Source organism: Nicotiana tabacum, chromosome 14, assembly GCF_000715075.1.
Source record: "Nicotiana tabacum cultivar K326 chromosome 14, ASM71507v2, whole genome shotgun sequence".
Taxonomy (NCBI): Eukaryota; Viridiplantae; Streptophyta; class Magnoliopsida; order Solanales; family Solanaceae; genus Nicotiana; species Nicotiana tabacum.
This window is the reverse complement of record NC_134093.1, coordinates 79,202,284-79,218,415: the sequence shown is the minus strand read 5'-3', so window position 1 is coordinate 79,218,415 and position 16,132 is coordinate 79,202,284.

Sequence of the window (16,132 nt, the reverse complement as noted above, 5' to 3'; positions counted from 1 at the left end):
TAAGTTCAGTGGTGCCTCATCTAGAGGCAGGGGTACTTTTGGTAGAGTCCATCCTCCCAGGCTATTTCATTCATCACTCTTGGCATCCCACTATGCCTCAGGTGGTCGTAGTCCTCATATGCCTTATTCCGATCAGCTAGCCTACAGTGCACCACCAACTCCTATTAGTGCACCTCCACTCCAGAGTTATCAAGATGGTTACTCAAGTCGACAGGGTCAGTTTCAGGGTTAGCAGTCACAGCAGCCGAGGTCATGTTATACTTGTGGTGATCCGAGGCACATTGCTAGATTTTTCCCTCGGGCAACGGGCAGCTCACAGTATCAGAGTTCCCGTGCCATGGTTCCGGCACCAGTTGTTGCACCACCTGCTCAGCCAGCCAGAGGCAGGGGTCAGGAAGCCAGAGGTAGAGGCCAGACTGTTAGAGATAGAGGTCAGGCCGTTAGAGGTGGAGACCATCCAGCTAGAGGTCGTCCCAAAGAGATAGTTCAGAGTGGTAGGGCCCAGCCCCGGTGTTATGTTTTCCCAATCAGGCCTGAGGCTGAGTCATCTGACGCTGTTATCATAGGTACTGTTTCAGTTTGCAATAGAGACGCTTCAGTTCTATTTGATTCGGGATCTACTTACTCCTATGTGTCATCCTATTTTGCTTTATATTTGGTTGTGCGCTGTAATTCTTTGAGTGCTCATGTGTATGTGTATACACCATTGGGAGATGTTATTATTGTAGATCGTGTTTATCATTTATGTGCGGTCACCATTAGGAGTCTTAAGACTCGTGTAGACCTTCTACTTCTCGATATGGTTGATTTTGATGTCATACTGGTATGGATTGGCTGTCACATTATCATGCTATATTAGATTGTCACACCAAGACGGTGACCTTAGCCTTGCAGGGATTGCTTTAATTATAGTGGAGAGGGACTCTTGGCTATTCTACCAGCAGGATTATCTCTTATGTGAAGGCTCGGCACATGGTCGAGAAGGGGTGTCTAGTTTACTTGGCTTATGTCCGCGATTCTAGTGCGGAGGTTCCTTCTATGGAGTGAGTACTGGTTGTTTGTGAGTTTCTAGAGGTGTTTCCTACAGATCTATCGGGGATGCCACCCGATAGGGAAATTGATATCTGCATTGATTTGGCTCCGGGCACTCAGCCCATTTCCATTCCGCCATACCGCATAGCCCCGCCAGAGTTGAAAGAATTGAAGGAACAGTTGCAATATTTGCTTGATAAAGGCTTTATTAGACCTAGTGTCTCGCCCCGGGGTGCACCTGTATTATTTGTGAAGAATAAAGATGGATCGATGAGGATGTGTATAGATTATCGGCAGTTGAATGAAGTCACTATCAAGAACAAGTATCCATTGCCGAGGATTGATGATTTATTTGATCAGCTTCAGGGTGCCCAGGTATTTTTGAAGATTGATTTGAGATCTGGCTATCATCAGTTGAGGATTAGGGCATCAGATGTCCTTAAGACAGCTTTTTGGACTCGGTATGGGTATTATAAGTTTCTAGTGATGTCATTTGGGCTGACAAATTCCCCCGCAGTATTCATGGATTTGATGAACCGGGTGTTCAAGACTTACTTGGATTCCTTTGTGTGTTTATTGATGATATCTTGATCTACTCCCACAACTGAGAGGAGCATGAGCAGCACCTTTAGATCGTTCTTCAGACTCTGAAAGATAGCTAGTTATATGCTAAGTTCTCAAAATGCGAGTTTTGGTTGAGTTCGGTTGCTTTCTTGGGTCACGTTGTATGAGAAGAGGGTATTCAGGTAGATCCTAAGAAGATTGAGGCAGTCCAGAACTGACCTAAACCCACATCACCTACAGAGATCCATAGTTTCTTAGGTTTGGCGGGCTACTACTGTCGATTCATGGAAGGGTTTTCATCCATAGCAGCCCCGTTGACCAGGTTGACCTAGAAGGGTGTCCCATTCAGATGGTCAAACGGGTGTGAGGCGAGCTTTCAGAAGCTCAAGACAGCTTTGACTACGACATCGGTATTGGTGTTACCCACAGGTTCAGGATCTTATACAGTATATTGTGACACATCTCATATTGGTCTTGGTGCGGTATTGATGCAGGGTGGCAAGGTTATTGCATATGCTTCGCAGCAGCTGAAGGTTCACGAGAAGAATTACCATGTTCATGATCTAGAGATGGCAGCCATTGTTCACGCGCTGAAGATTTGGAGGCACTACCTTTACGGCATGCCATGTGAGGTATTCACTAATCATCAGAGCTCGCAGTATTTGTTCAAGCAGAAGGAACTCAATTTGAGGCAGAGAAGGTGGCTGGAGCTATTGAAAGACTATGATATCACCATATTATATCATCTCGGGAAGGCCAATGTGGTGGCCGATGCTTTGAGTAGAAAGTCAGCTAGTATGGGTAGCCTTGCATATATTCCAATTGGTGAGAGACCGCTTGCATTGGATGTTCAGGCCTTGGACAATCAGTTCGTGAGGTTGGATGTTTCTGAGCCCAGCCAGTTTCTAGCTTGTACAGTTGCTCGTTCGTCTTTGTTTGAGCGTATTAGAGATCGGCAGTATGATGATCCTCATTTGCTTGTCCTTAGATACACAGTGCGGCACGGTAGTGCCAACCAGGTTACTATTGGAGATGATGGAGTTTTGAGGATGTAGGATCGTATTTGTGTGCCTAATGTGGATGGACTTCGTGAGTTGATTCTTAAGGAGGCCCACAGTTCCCGGTATTCTATTTATCCGGGCGCTGCCAAGATGTATCAGGACCTGCAGCAGCATTATTTGTGGAGGAGGATGAAGAAGGATATAGTTGCATATGTAGCTCGGTGTCTAAATTCTCAGCAAGTCAAGTACGAGCATCAGAGACCTGGTGGTTTGCTTCAAAATATAGAGATTCCTAAGTGGAAGTAGGAGCGTATCACTATAGATTTCGTTGTTGGACTCCCACGGACTCAAAGGAAGTTCGATGTCATTTGGGTCATTGTGGACAAGCTGACGAAGTCAGCGCACTTCATTCCTATTGCAGTTTCATATTCTTCAGAGCGGTTGGCTAAGATTTTTATCCGCGAGATTTTCCGTCTTCACGGTGTGCCCGTGTCTATCATATCTGACAGAGGCACGTAGTTCACCTCGCACTTCTGGAGAGCAGTACAGCGTGAGTTGGGCACGCAGGTTGAGTTGAGCACAACGTTTCATCCTCAAACAAATGGACAGTCCGAGCGCACTATTCAGATCTTGGAGGATATACTCCGCGTATGTGTTATAGACTTCGGAGGATCGTGGGATCAGTTCTTGCCCCTTGTAGAGTTCGCCTACAACAACTACGAGTCGAGCATTCAGATGGCTCCCTATGAGGCACTATATGGTAGACAGTGTCGTTCGCCGGTCGGATGGTTTGAGTCGGGGGAGGCTCGATTATTGGGTACAGATTTGGTACAGGATGCCTTGGACAAGGTCAAGATTATTCAGGATAGACTTCGCACAGATCAGTCCAGGCAGAAGAGTTATGCCAACCGCAAGGTTTGTGATGTTGCATTCATGGTCGGGGAGAGAGTATTGCTTCGGGTATCACCCATGAAGGGTGTGATGAGGTTCGGAAAGAAGGGCAGGTTGAGCCCTAGGTATATCGGACCTTTTGAAATTCTGGAAAGAGTGGGAGAGGTGGCTTACATGCTTGCGTTGCCACCTAGTTTATCAGCAGTTCATCCTGTGTTCCATGTGTCCATGCTTCTAAAGTATCACGGCGATCCGTCCCGTGTGTTAGATTTCATCTCTGTCCAGTTGGACAAGGATTTGACTTACGAGGAGGAGCCGGTGGCTATTCTAGCCCGGCAAGTTCGCCAGTTGAGATCAAAGAGTGCAGTGGAGAGGTCAGTCTGTTGAGGCAGCTACTTGGGAATCTGATTCCGATATGCAGAGTAGATATCCCCACCTTTTCACCAGCTCAGGTACTTTTCTATGTCCGTTCGAGGACGAATGGTTGTTTTAGAGGTGGAGAATGTGATGACCCAAAGGATCATCTTATGTTTTAGAACTCGATTCTGCTCTCTTAAGCCTTAAAATCTCATTTTTATACTCCTCGATTTGCGTGAGTAGTCCGGGCATGTTTTCGGAAAGCTTTTATGTTGAAAATTGATGAAAATAAGAATTTATGCCTTAAAAGTTGATTTTAGTTGACTTTGATCAAATATTTTAGTAAACGGGCCCGTATCCATGTTTTGACAGTCCCAGTGGGTCCGTATCGAATTATGGGACCTGGGCATATGCCCGGAATCGAATTCGGAGGTCCCTAGCTCGAGTTATGAATTTTTGATGAAAATTAAAAGTCTGAAAATTAATTATTTTTAAGAATTGGTTGATGTTTGGTCTTGTTGATACTGGGTCCGTATTTTGATTCTGGAGCCCGGTATAGGTCCAATATAATATATAAGACTTGTCTGTGAAATTTGGTGAGAAACAGAGTTGATTTGACGTGATTCGGATGTCCAGTTGAGAAGATAGAAATTTTAAAGTGTTCTTGAGAATTTCATTTGATTTGGTACTAAATTCGTAGTTCTAGGTGTTATTTTGGCGATTTGATCGCGCGAGCAAGTTCGTATGATGTTTTTAGACTTGTGTGCATGTTTGGTTTGGAGCCCTAAGGGATCGGGTGAGTTTCGCATAGGCCACGAGATGTTTTGGACTTGGGAAAATCTGGTATTTTGCTGCAGCAGGTATTCTTGCATGTCCTTCTTCGTGTTCGCGAAGGTACTTCCGCGAACGTGAAGAGTAAACTGATGAGGCCGGAATTTTTTTCTTCGTGAACGCGAAGGCTTGGTCGTGAACGCAAAGCGATGGGGGCATTACCCTTCGCGAACGCGACAAGCTCATCGTAAACGCGTTGTGGTAGGCACTGGGGGGAGTCAGTCTTCCCTTCATCGCGAACGCGAGCAATGTCTCGCGAACGCGAAGACCATGGTGTAGCCTACACGAACGCGGACAAGGTCTCGCAAACGCAATGGCTTGGCAGCCTATACCCTTCGCGAATGCGACAGTGTTCTCGCGAACGCGATGAACACTGTCGCCCAGCACTTAACAGAATCCAAAAACGGGAATTGGCCATTAATTTCATTTTCTAAAAATTCAAACGGACTAGAAGCGATTTTCAATAGTTGTTTTCTTCTCCAAAGTGTTGGTAAGTGATTCTAAACCATTTTCTTTCAGTTACCCATTACATTTTATGAATTATCAACCTAAAATCTAGAGTTTTCATGGTAGAATTATGGGTTAGGGTAGAAACTAGGAATTTCCAAAATTTGGGGATTTAGATCTCAATTTGAGGTCGGATTCCAAAACTAATTATATATCCGGGCTCGGGGGTGAATGAGTAAATGAATTTTGGTCCGAATCTCGGGTTTTGACCAAGCGGGCCCAGGGTCGAATTTTTGACTTTTTGGAGGAAAATTTGGAAAATTTAATTTATGCAATGTAATTAATTCATTTAGCAATATTTGATATTATTTAGTCATTTTTTATTAGATACGTGTGGTTTGGAGGTGAATTCTAGAGGAAAAGCTGTGATTGAGAATTAAGTGGCCTTCGGAGTAAGGTAAGTGTTGTGTCTAACCCTAACTTGAGGGAATTAGGAACCTTAGACTATTTGCTATGTGAAATTCATGTGAGCGGCATATATGTGAGGTGACGAGTACTTATGCACTGCCAATTTACCTGTTTTCCATGTTTCTTCCATTTTTCTTATACTGTCTCTTTCCTATGCCTAATTACTACGTGTTTATACTAGTGTTGTTAAATTGATCGTTCTTATCATGTTTACGGATTTTCTGGTGAGAATTGAGTATTTATTTCATAATTGAGTATTTATTTCAAAGTTGAGATTGATATTGTGGAACCAAATGTTGAAGTAAGGCTTGTATTTGTTATTCTATCTCCCTGTTATTAATTGTTCATTTTGTGTTATGGTAAGGGAGAGTGTTAATGCACGAAGGGTGATGCCATGCCATGTCGTGAGTGTTAAAGCACGAAGGGTGATGTCGTGCCATATTGTGAGTGTTAAGCACGAAAGGTGATGCCATGCCATATTGTGAGTGTAAAAGCACGAAGGGTGATGTCGTGCCATATTGTGAGTGTTAATGCACGAAGGGTGATGTCGTGCCATGATATGAGAGTTAATGCACGAAGGGTGATGACGTACCGTTTCTATTGATTTTATGGTGAGATTGAGAGTAAAAGCACGAAGGGTGATGTCGTGCATTTTTATTTTACTGTATTCGTGCTCCTGTTGATTCATAGTATATTGGTTGTTCGAGTTATTATTCTGCGGTAGCTCTTTATTTCGTATTTCCCCCAGCATGTTTCCCCCTCCCGATATTTCCTGTCTAGCTCTTCATTACTGTTATTTATATATACACTGTTAAATTATACAGGTTGATTTGTAGGTGCCTTTCCTTAGCCTCGTCACTACTTCGTCGAGGTGAGGCTCGATACTAACCAGTACATGGGGTCGGTTGTACTAATACTGTACTCTGCACTTTCTGTGCAGATTTTGGTACCGGCTTGGGTTGATCAAGATTTTTCTATTGGACCGCTATCCGGAGTCCTAAGGTAGATCTGTCGGCATTCACAGACCTTGAAGTCCCCGTCTATCTTTTTTGTTCTATTGTTTCTTTCATTCAGACAATTGTATTTCTTTCAGACAATTATTTGTAGTAAATTGTAGAATGCTCGTGAATTGTGACTCCAGATCCGGGTGGTAGTAATTCATACAGTTTTTATATTATTCCGCACTTATTATATTTTATCTTAGTTAATTATTTTTATTTACTGAATGGAAATAAGAAATTGATTTAATGATTCTCTAACGTTGGCTTGCGTAGCAAGTAAAATGTTAGGCGCCATCACGGTCCCGTTGATGGAAATTTCAGGTCGTGATACTCAGATGGAGAGTAAACTATTAATTTAAGTCAAGTGAATATCAACATTTAATATACTAGTCTCATTGAACCAACATGCATACTCAGATAGAGAGTAAATATAAGTAATCAACAACTAGTATAACCTAGTGATTATCTATAATGAGTTTATCTGATATGGAAGAAGACCTACGTCAACGTGTAAAATTATTATATCACCAGAATTTAACCCTGGAGTCCATAAGAAACGATCCCTACCACCACTGAATTAAAAACAACTCAAACACAAATTTTGAAAATTTTTCTGAAAATTAAAAAAAAAAAACGTCCAAAACACCATCTAAACGATCCTGAAAGCCCGAAAAATGGCTTACATCATGAGCGACCTGATAAGTATTGATCACTGGGCCGTTTCGCATGGACCTGTCAAGTTTCAGGTCAATCGGAGTCCGTCAACATGTTGACCACCGATTTTCGGCCAAATTGTGACTTTTGTGTTTTTCTTGGATTAACAAAATTTTCAGATTATTCTAATCAAATATCATCAACAATAAGCAAATATTACATAATTTTCAGAATAATCATACTATTCGGAACAAATATTCATGCTAAAAATAGTTTAGTTTTACAAAACAATAATCATTGCATGTAATTAAAAACTTGCATATTAACATGATACTACCTTTTATGTTCATCCTAATCATTTAATTAGACGTGAGTAGGCTCTGATACCAATTTGTTGGATTATGTATCGCAGCATAAGCAATTATAGTATCATATTCACGTGTAAATTAAACAATTAGCACACACAAAGATTATTCGAGTTACCTTTTGAAGCGTGAACAAAGCAGATTAATCTCGATCTCCAGTTTTAGAGTTGCAAGACCGCGACCTCAGCAAAACCTCCACAGTCTTCTACTATGTTACCCAAATAAATAAATAAATAAATATATATATAGAGTCACGTTTTTTTAGGTTAAAACCCTTTTTTAAAACCTGTTAGGTTTACTTCTTCCACTAAGGAAATGCTTCCTTTATTTCCTATTATTTAGGCACAGCACGGACCACATAATTTAATTAACAAGGCTTCCTATTATGGAATTAATTTCAAAATTTGAAATTAATTTCTACCATAATAAATCACGAATTATTCCACTACAAATTCGTAATTGCACTCCTTAGTTCAATTTCGAAATTCTTCCATAAAACCTTATTTAACTCCCCATGTTAAGATTCAGATACAAACCAATCAAATTAAATTACTGAGAATTTAATTAATCGATTACTTCCTTTAGACTTTCGCTTAACTTATTTCATGCGTCGGATACAAAATCCACCGGCCGGGTTTACATATGAAAACTTATAAGCTTTCATAAAGGGGTATCATCAATCTCAAAACTCGAGACATGGATTCTACCAACTAATTATTACTTCGCCAATGTATATCATTATTGTCCAATTTACCAGGCTTATTGACCCACGAAAGAGTCTCGCCTTTTAATAAATCAAAACAATAATTGACACACATAACCAATAATAATTATATCGAGATTAAGAGTATAAGTACATCGAATGGACTAGAGAAATTATCTTATTAAGTCGGTATAAAATACTTATCTCTACTTGATCCGTTCAATACATACAAAATGTACTAGCACAAGAAGTTGGAATTAAACAATTTCCATAATCATGACAAATTATATTTAATCTTGTGCTATAACCATTCCGATGTTTTGTCCAATTCCATCATTAGATTGTGAACATAAACTTTATGACTTATAAGAACCGATGATTTAATCTTTCGTGTATAAGCTAAACTCTATACACTAAATCATCTACTATATAAGCAACGATTTAAAATAAAACTTTATTGAATTGAATAAGTAAATAAACAATTGTTCCATAAAGAATACTATAACAATACACATGGTTTATAGTATATCCTAACACCTTTATGCACTTACTGGTCATGCTTAACAGCTCAATGAGATCCTTTCAGGTTATTGCTATGTCGGAAAGGATAGAGGACTAGAGTGAAAGGAAGTCACTATCTTGATTAAATGTGCATTATGATTCATCAAATCAATGACTAGGCCATAAATGACCTTTCTCATATAGATATTGTTTATGCGAAGTAGTATCTAAACAACAGACTTAGAATAGAATAAAGATATATTTTACTATGGTAAATATTTTATAGCTACTGAAATTTTTCTCACTCAGTAATATTATGAGAGGTGAGCGGTAGAAGCTAAGTAATATTTCGACTACCTTTCTAACGACTGGCGCTCATAAGTTAAAACTTAAGAATCTTATTTGCAAGCTTAATAATTTGCACATAGCATTTTGACATCAATTCATTTGCTGGTGCCTGGTGAAAGAAATATTGAATTTGTATTAATAATTTGGTAAATTCAAATTAGTGAAGCATACTATTAAGTATAGGCCAGTATGAAGTTGAATATTTTTTCTTCTTGCGTCTCTTGTATTTGTCATTAATTAGTATTCTTTTTATGATGCGTATTGTCTTTTCATATAGTTTATTCTTAGTTTCCTTTCTTACCTTCATGTCTTTGTAGTATAAATTGGTACCTTATGTTATATGGCTATTGATATTTGATTATATCCTTATAATTCTACAGTTGTCAATATTTTTGTCACAGAAGACTAATTCCAAATAAGAAATGCTTCACCTGTTGTCAATATGTAAACATTATAATATTACTCTCATGGAATCAAGTTAAAGAACGTTTTGTATTGCATATACATATCTCATATGTTTTATAGTTATACATATCTCATATGTTTTACAGTTATGTTCCTCAAAAGAATGTAAAAATCATGTAGCTTTAATATATTGCTAAAACTTTTGCCAGATTGATAGTATTACTACTTTCTTTTTCCAGTAATTTTGCTAGACAATTGAAACAAGTATGTTTACCCTAAAAATTGAGTAACAATTAAAGTTATATTGTGGTTTTAAGGATATGTGATTTAAACCAGTACCAATTGATAAATAACAAATTAAATAGATAAATTGGACAATAAAATAAATCAAACTGGTCTGCAAATAATGCCTCGACCTCGATTCGAGATAGTCTCGAGGTTTGTTAATAAAAAATAATAGAGGATGGAACAAGCAGTGATGAACAGTAAGTAAGACAAAGAAAGTAGTGTATGTGTATATTCTTATTAGTGAATATTGATCCCCTACAAATGATTGGAACTCCTTTTTATATAGTAGAGGAAACCTAATTATGGTATGTCTCTAATTACAGAAGAAAATCGTATAAACAGCTAGTTAACCGCTTCTGATTTGGTATGTTCCGAGATTCACGCCATGATCTTCGACCAATCACGGATATTCATTCTGAGATTTACGTCGTGATCTTCGACCGGTTACTGATATCTCGCCATTCTGTTATTATGCTCCCCTCGAAGTCGGTCATACTTGGTCTCGATTGTTACTGGCCTCGGTCTCAACGTACACTTCAATCTCTAGGCTCCATGTCTCATCTTCGAGCTCGGGTCTGATTTATTACGAGGCTACCCCTGATGCAACTCCCTTGTCTCGATCAAACAGCAAAATCGGGTAGGCCCAATTTTGACCGTATACAGATAGTCTCCTCGTTTCTTGGAGTGTAACGAGAAGAAATGAACTGAGCCTTCGATTTAGTACCTCGACCAATTATGACGTCATACTCATGACGTAAGTGACGGAGGTGACCGAAGCGTCGCGTCTACACAGTTCTCAAGATCATTAATTAGTGCCAGTTGACGGTCGGCCACCAGTGTTTTCAAATCGTCATAGCAGATATTATAAATAGACCATCTTCATAACTTTCACAAACTTTACTTTCAAAATTTCCCTTAATCTTCAAAAACTCTTTTACTCTCTTCAAGCTTATCAATTCTGCCGGTTCTTCAAACCCCGTTTGTCAATATTTTCTTAAAACAACAAGTTTCTTCTTCTTCTTTCTTTTTCCTCATATAACAATGGCGAAAACATCAAAAGTCGTTCCTCAGAAGGAAAAAGCTTCCTCATCGCGGCCGGCCAGTGATAAAACGCCGGTGGAGCCACTCATCGAAGAGTGCATTCCCGGGTCATGCGACCTCACTTCCGATTTTAAAGTTGAAAACCCCTCTTTGGTTCCCGGTCGATGTGAGCCCATATCGAGATATATATGCTCAATAACTGAAGGCGATCTCGAGTAGGTGAAAACAGATTGCCACTGGGAAGACAAAGAGGTGGTGGTTCCTACCCCCAAGGAGGATATCACCACTCATGTGAAAGGGCTTTTAAGTGTTTGCACTTACCCTTTCATGCTGGGTCCCGTCGATCCCATTATAATCGACTTTTGCCGCCAATACCACATAACACTAGGCCAAATCCACCCTTTTTTGTGGCACATCATTATTTTGCTCCGATTCTTCGTGAGCAAGGTCGAAGGGATGCCTTTCACCCTCGATCATCTCATTAGACTATACAGCCCCCGTCTCTATCGAGGCGGATTAGTAAGGCTTCAGTGCCGAGCCACAAAGGTGTTGTTCTCGAGCATAGACAAGGACAAAGATCGAGGATGGATAGGCCAGTTTGTCCGAGTCCGGACTTCTGACATAATCTCGGCCGAGAAGATGTCATTCCCCGAGGAATGGAACATGAAATGTAAGTACAAACCCACCAACAGCTTCTGTTGATTGTTTTGATTCCTTTATCTTTTCTCATCTACATCCTTCCTTATGGTGTAGCGGTCTCTTGCGTGCCCGGTGTGATTCCGAACCTTGCAGACTGGGTTCGGGAATTGACCTCGACTTCCTTGTACGCTGAGCGCTCGTGGCGTGATTTGGCCCAGGGCCGATGGGAGGCCAAAAACCACGGTAAGATTTTCTATCTGTATTTGATGCCTCCCTATGAAATGCTTCATTTTCACTTGATTTCCTCCCATACAGGTCTTGGAGACAAAGTCGTCATGAGGCCACCATCATCTGGGGAAGGGGAGGTCTCGAAACCGGCTGAGGATAAAAAGAGGAGAAGAGCTTCGCCTTCCGATATTCCAAAGCCTAAGAAGAGCAAGGCTCGTAAGTCGAAGAATGACTCCACAGCCCAAAAACTATGAGGTGAAGAAGAGGAGGGAGAAGATGCCGACAGTATGCTGGTGGCTCGAAAGAGGGGAAGCATCGAAGCTTCGAAACCAGTTGAGTCGGTGATGGTCGAGAAGGTATCGGAAGATGGTCCGAGCAGAGTCTTCGAGTCATCGGGGGCTGATGACATCTCCCGTCGTGGCGAACAATCGGCGGGCGTGCCTGAAGGGTTCGGTTCCGAGGCCCTTCGAAAAGGAGAGAGTGCCCCAAGTGACTTGCTTTGGTCAATCAATATTGATGATTCGCCGCCCGGCCCCACATTTTCTAAAGGGAAATTTCGGGAGGCTCAGTCTATTGAGACGCCCGATGTGGGAATGGCCCACAAAGGGGATGACATATTTCGTAGTTGCTTTATGGAGGTCGATGTCGTTTCCGACCTGGATGCAACGATCATTTTTGATGAGGCTCAGCGACTCCTGAGCCAGGTAAATTTCAACCCCCGTTATTAGGTTTGCGTTTGCTTTTATTTCCCTTTGTCTGATTTCCTTCCTTTCTCCATAGGCTATGAAGCTCCACCGAGAAGCATTTTCCAAATCCAGAGTTGAGCTGAACCAATGTGAGGCTGATCTCAAAAGGCTTACGGAGGATAGAGACGCCCTCAAACTCCTCTATGTGCAAAAAGAAGAGGAGATCAGGGACTTCCGAGACGAATTGGCAAGAGCTCATAAAGAGCAGACCAATCTCATCGAGCAGGTAACATAAATTTTTAGGGAGCTTGACATATTAATTTGATATTGGCGATTAACACTTAGCTCCTGCAGGTTCAACAGAAGGCCAAAAAGATTGAGCAGCTTCACGAGGAGGCTAAGGTGAAAGAGACAAAGCTTTTGGGGTGGAAGCAGAGCATGGACCGCCTTGCCTCGGAGAGAGATACGGCTCGAGCCCAGCTTTCTCTAGTTGAGCGTCGACTCCGAAGCTTGAAGGAGGAGAGCTTAGCCCGAGCCAAGAAAATTGAAGAACTCGAGGCTCAGTTGACCACTGATCTTGCAAAGGCCACATCCGAGGCGGAGGCGATCGTGGCCTTCTACGAGCCAATGTTGAAGCCACTAACGCTAGAGCAAAGGAAATTTTAGATGCTACTCAGGTTCGATTATCCCGCGTTGCCGAGCATGCTAAGCGTCAGTATCGGAGAGAGACTCTTAAAGAGATTCATGCTCGCAGCTTTGACCTCACGGCTGATGTCGAGAATGCGAAAGTACTGGAGGACAAAGCCAAAGCTTTACTCTCTGATGACGATGACTCTGAGAGCGTGAGTGGATCCGAGAGCGAAAGAAATAAAGATGAAGCTCCCGAGGAGGATTGGGCACTTGGAATCAAGTGGTCTTTGTAAATACTTTTGCATATATGAAAGATCCTTTTTCTTTCCAATTTGTTTCTGATTTTTGATTTATGATAAATTATGTTTTGCCTTGTGAATACTTTTTTTGCAATCGGGTTGTTGTAGCCTCTATAATCGAGTGAGTAATAGCTCGACCTCAGAGTAGAACAAACCCTTAGGGTTTTTAGTTAAGCGAGAGTGAGTCCCCGAGTTCAACAATATGTTCGGGATTTTGATTTTGGATGGCTTGATCAAAGCCGTAATTGTACTATTTTTATAGCCGAGTTCGAGTAAGTTTTGAACTCACAGTAACAGACCCCTTAAGGTTTTATATCAAATAATGAAGAATCCTCGAGCTATATTCAAATCATTTTTATTTGAGCTCGGAATGGTGGAACCCTTAGGTCTGAATTGAGTGAGAATAAAATCTCGAACTCTAAGTGTACTGGCCCTTAGGCTCTTTATATTGGGCCGATATAGCCTCTAAAAGATGGCTATTGTTTCCCTTTTCGGCTCAGAAGACTTAGTAAAAAATATCTTTATGCCTTAACACATATTCTTTACCCATTAAGTTTTTTGAGGATTCGATGTCGATTGAAACCCCTTTTCTTTTTGTGCCTTAGCACGTTTGTGTTAAGATAATTTGATACCTCTTAAGGTTTTTCAAAGGCTGATTTCATCGAAGCCCTTTTGATTACTTACCAAGGGTAGCCTTTTTTAACCGGTTTTTCAAAGAATTCGAAGGCCTATATTTATTACGGGATTCGGACATCTCTGAGCCGCCTTAATTTGGCCGTAGACTTTGGGTATGCCTCTTGGGCTTATTTCCCAATAACACTTCAAACTTGTTCGAAGTGTTAGTCCCTGAGAGTGATGTCCTTGGCCTATAGATCGAGGGGTGCCTTTTTGAGGTCATATGAATTTGAGTTTAGATTACTCGAATATGTCGATCGTCGATGGAAGTCCCCGAGTATACGAGATATATTTTCATTTGGCCCTTGAGCCATTTCTCACAAAATCATAAGTATGGAGCTTGTATAGTACAAAATCTTCTTTGAGACACAAGATGTTTGATATAGAAATAATGCTTCATTGTATAATTTATACATGCGTACATGTTTTGCCATCGGGGCTCGACTAATCTATATGGACACGGTTCATTCGACCGTTTGGCCCATTACAAAGTTTCTCCATCGAGACCCTTTGACACGAAGTATTTTCCTCGAAAGTGTAACATCCAAGGGTGATGCCCCCCAGTATTCGAGGTTGATTGTAAAGAAGCCTTGGATACTATTGAATTATCCTCAGGTAGCACATAATTGTTGCCTCATTAAAAAGTCGCCGAAAAAACCCATTTGGGACAAAAACCGATCTAAGGGAAAAAGAGTGCAACGCGTGCTTTAAAACCTGAGGTCTCGATGTCTTCGATCGAACACCTTAGCAATAATATTGTTTGAGAAGAGATATGTTCCAATTATTTGGCAGTTGTTCGCCGTCCATCATGCCGAGCGTGTAAGATCCCTTTTCGACAATGTCGAGGACTTGGTAGGGTCCCTCCCAATTTGGATCGAGCTTCCCTTCATTAGGATCTCGAGTGTTGATGGTGAATTTCCTCAGGACTAAGCCCCCGACTCTGATGTGCTGAAGGTTGGTTCTCCTATTGTAGTATCTTTCAATTCGTTGCTTTTGTGCATCCATTCAAACGAGTGCGGCTTCTCGTTTTTCATCCAATAATTCGAGGCTAGTATTCATAGCCTCGTGATTTAACTCTTCTGTTGTATGTCGAAACCTGGCACTGGGTTCCCCGACTTCGACTCGAATTAAGGCTTCAGAGCCATATACTAAGGAGAACGGGGTTTCCCCTGTACTGGACTTTGATGTTGTTCGATATGCCCAAAGGACTTCGGGTAGAATTTCTCTTCATTTCCCCTTAGTGTTGTTCAACCTTTTCTTTAAGTTTTGAATGATAGTCTTGTTCGTCGATTCGGCCTTTCCGTTCCCACTAAGGGGGATACGGCGTTGATAATATCCTTTTTATTTTGTGGTCTTCGAGGAATTTTGTCACTTTGCTGCCGATAAATTATTTTCCATTGTCACACACTATTTCGGCGGGTATCCCAAATCGACATACGATGTGATCCCAGATGAAGTCTATAACCTCTTTCTCTCTCACTTTCTCGAACGCATATGCTTCAACCCATTTAGAGAAATAGTCAGTCATAAATAAAAGGAACTTAGCTTTACTTGGGGCCGATGGCAGAGGGCCGACAATATCCATCCCCCATTTCATGAATGACCATGGGGATAAGACTGAATGAAGTTGTTCTCCGGGCTGATGGATCATCGGTGCAAACCTTTGAAATTTATCACATTTTCGAACAAACTCCTTAGTGTCTTTTTCCATGCTATCCCAGTAGTATCCTGCTCTTATGATTTTGTGAATCAGTGATTCGGTGCCGGAGTGGTTGCCACAAGTACCTTCATGGACCTCTCGTAAAACATAATCGGTATCTCCTGGTCCTAAGCATACTGCCTATGATCCATCGAATGTCCTTATGTATAATGTTCCATCTTCAGCCAATGTGAATCGAGCACCTTTGGTTCGTAGGGCCCTCGACTCTTTAGGGTCCGATGGGAGCTTTCTGTTCTTCAAGTATTCAATATATTTATTCCTCCAATCCCAGGTTAAGCTTGTAGAGTTTATCTCAGCATGACCTTTCTTGATCACGGATCTCGAGAGTTGAACGACAGTCCCCTAGCTGATCTCATCT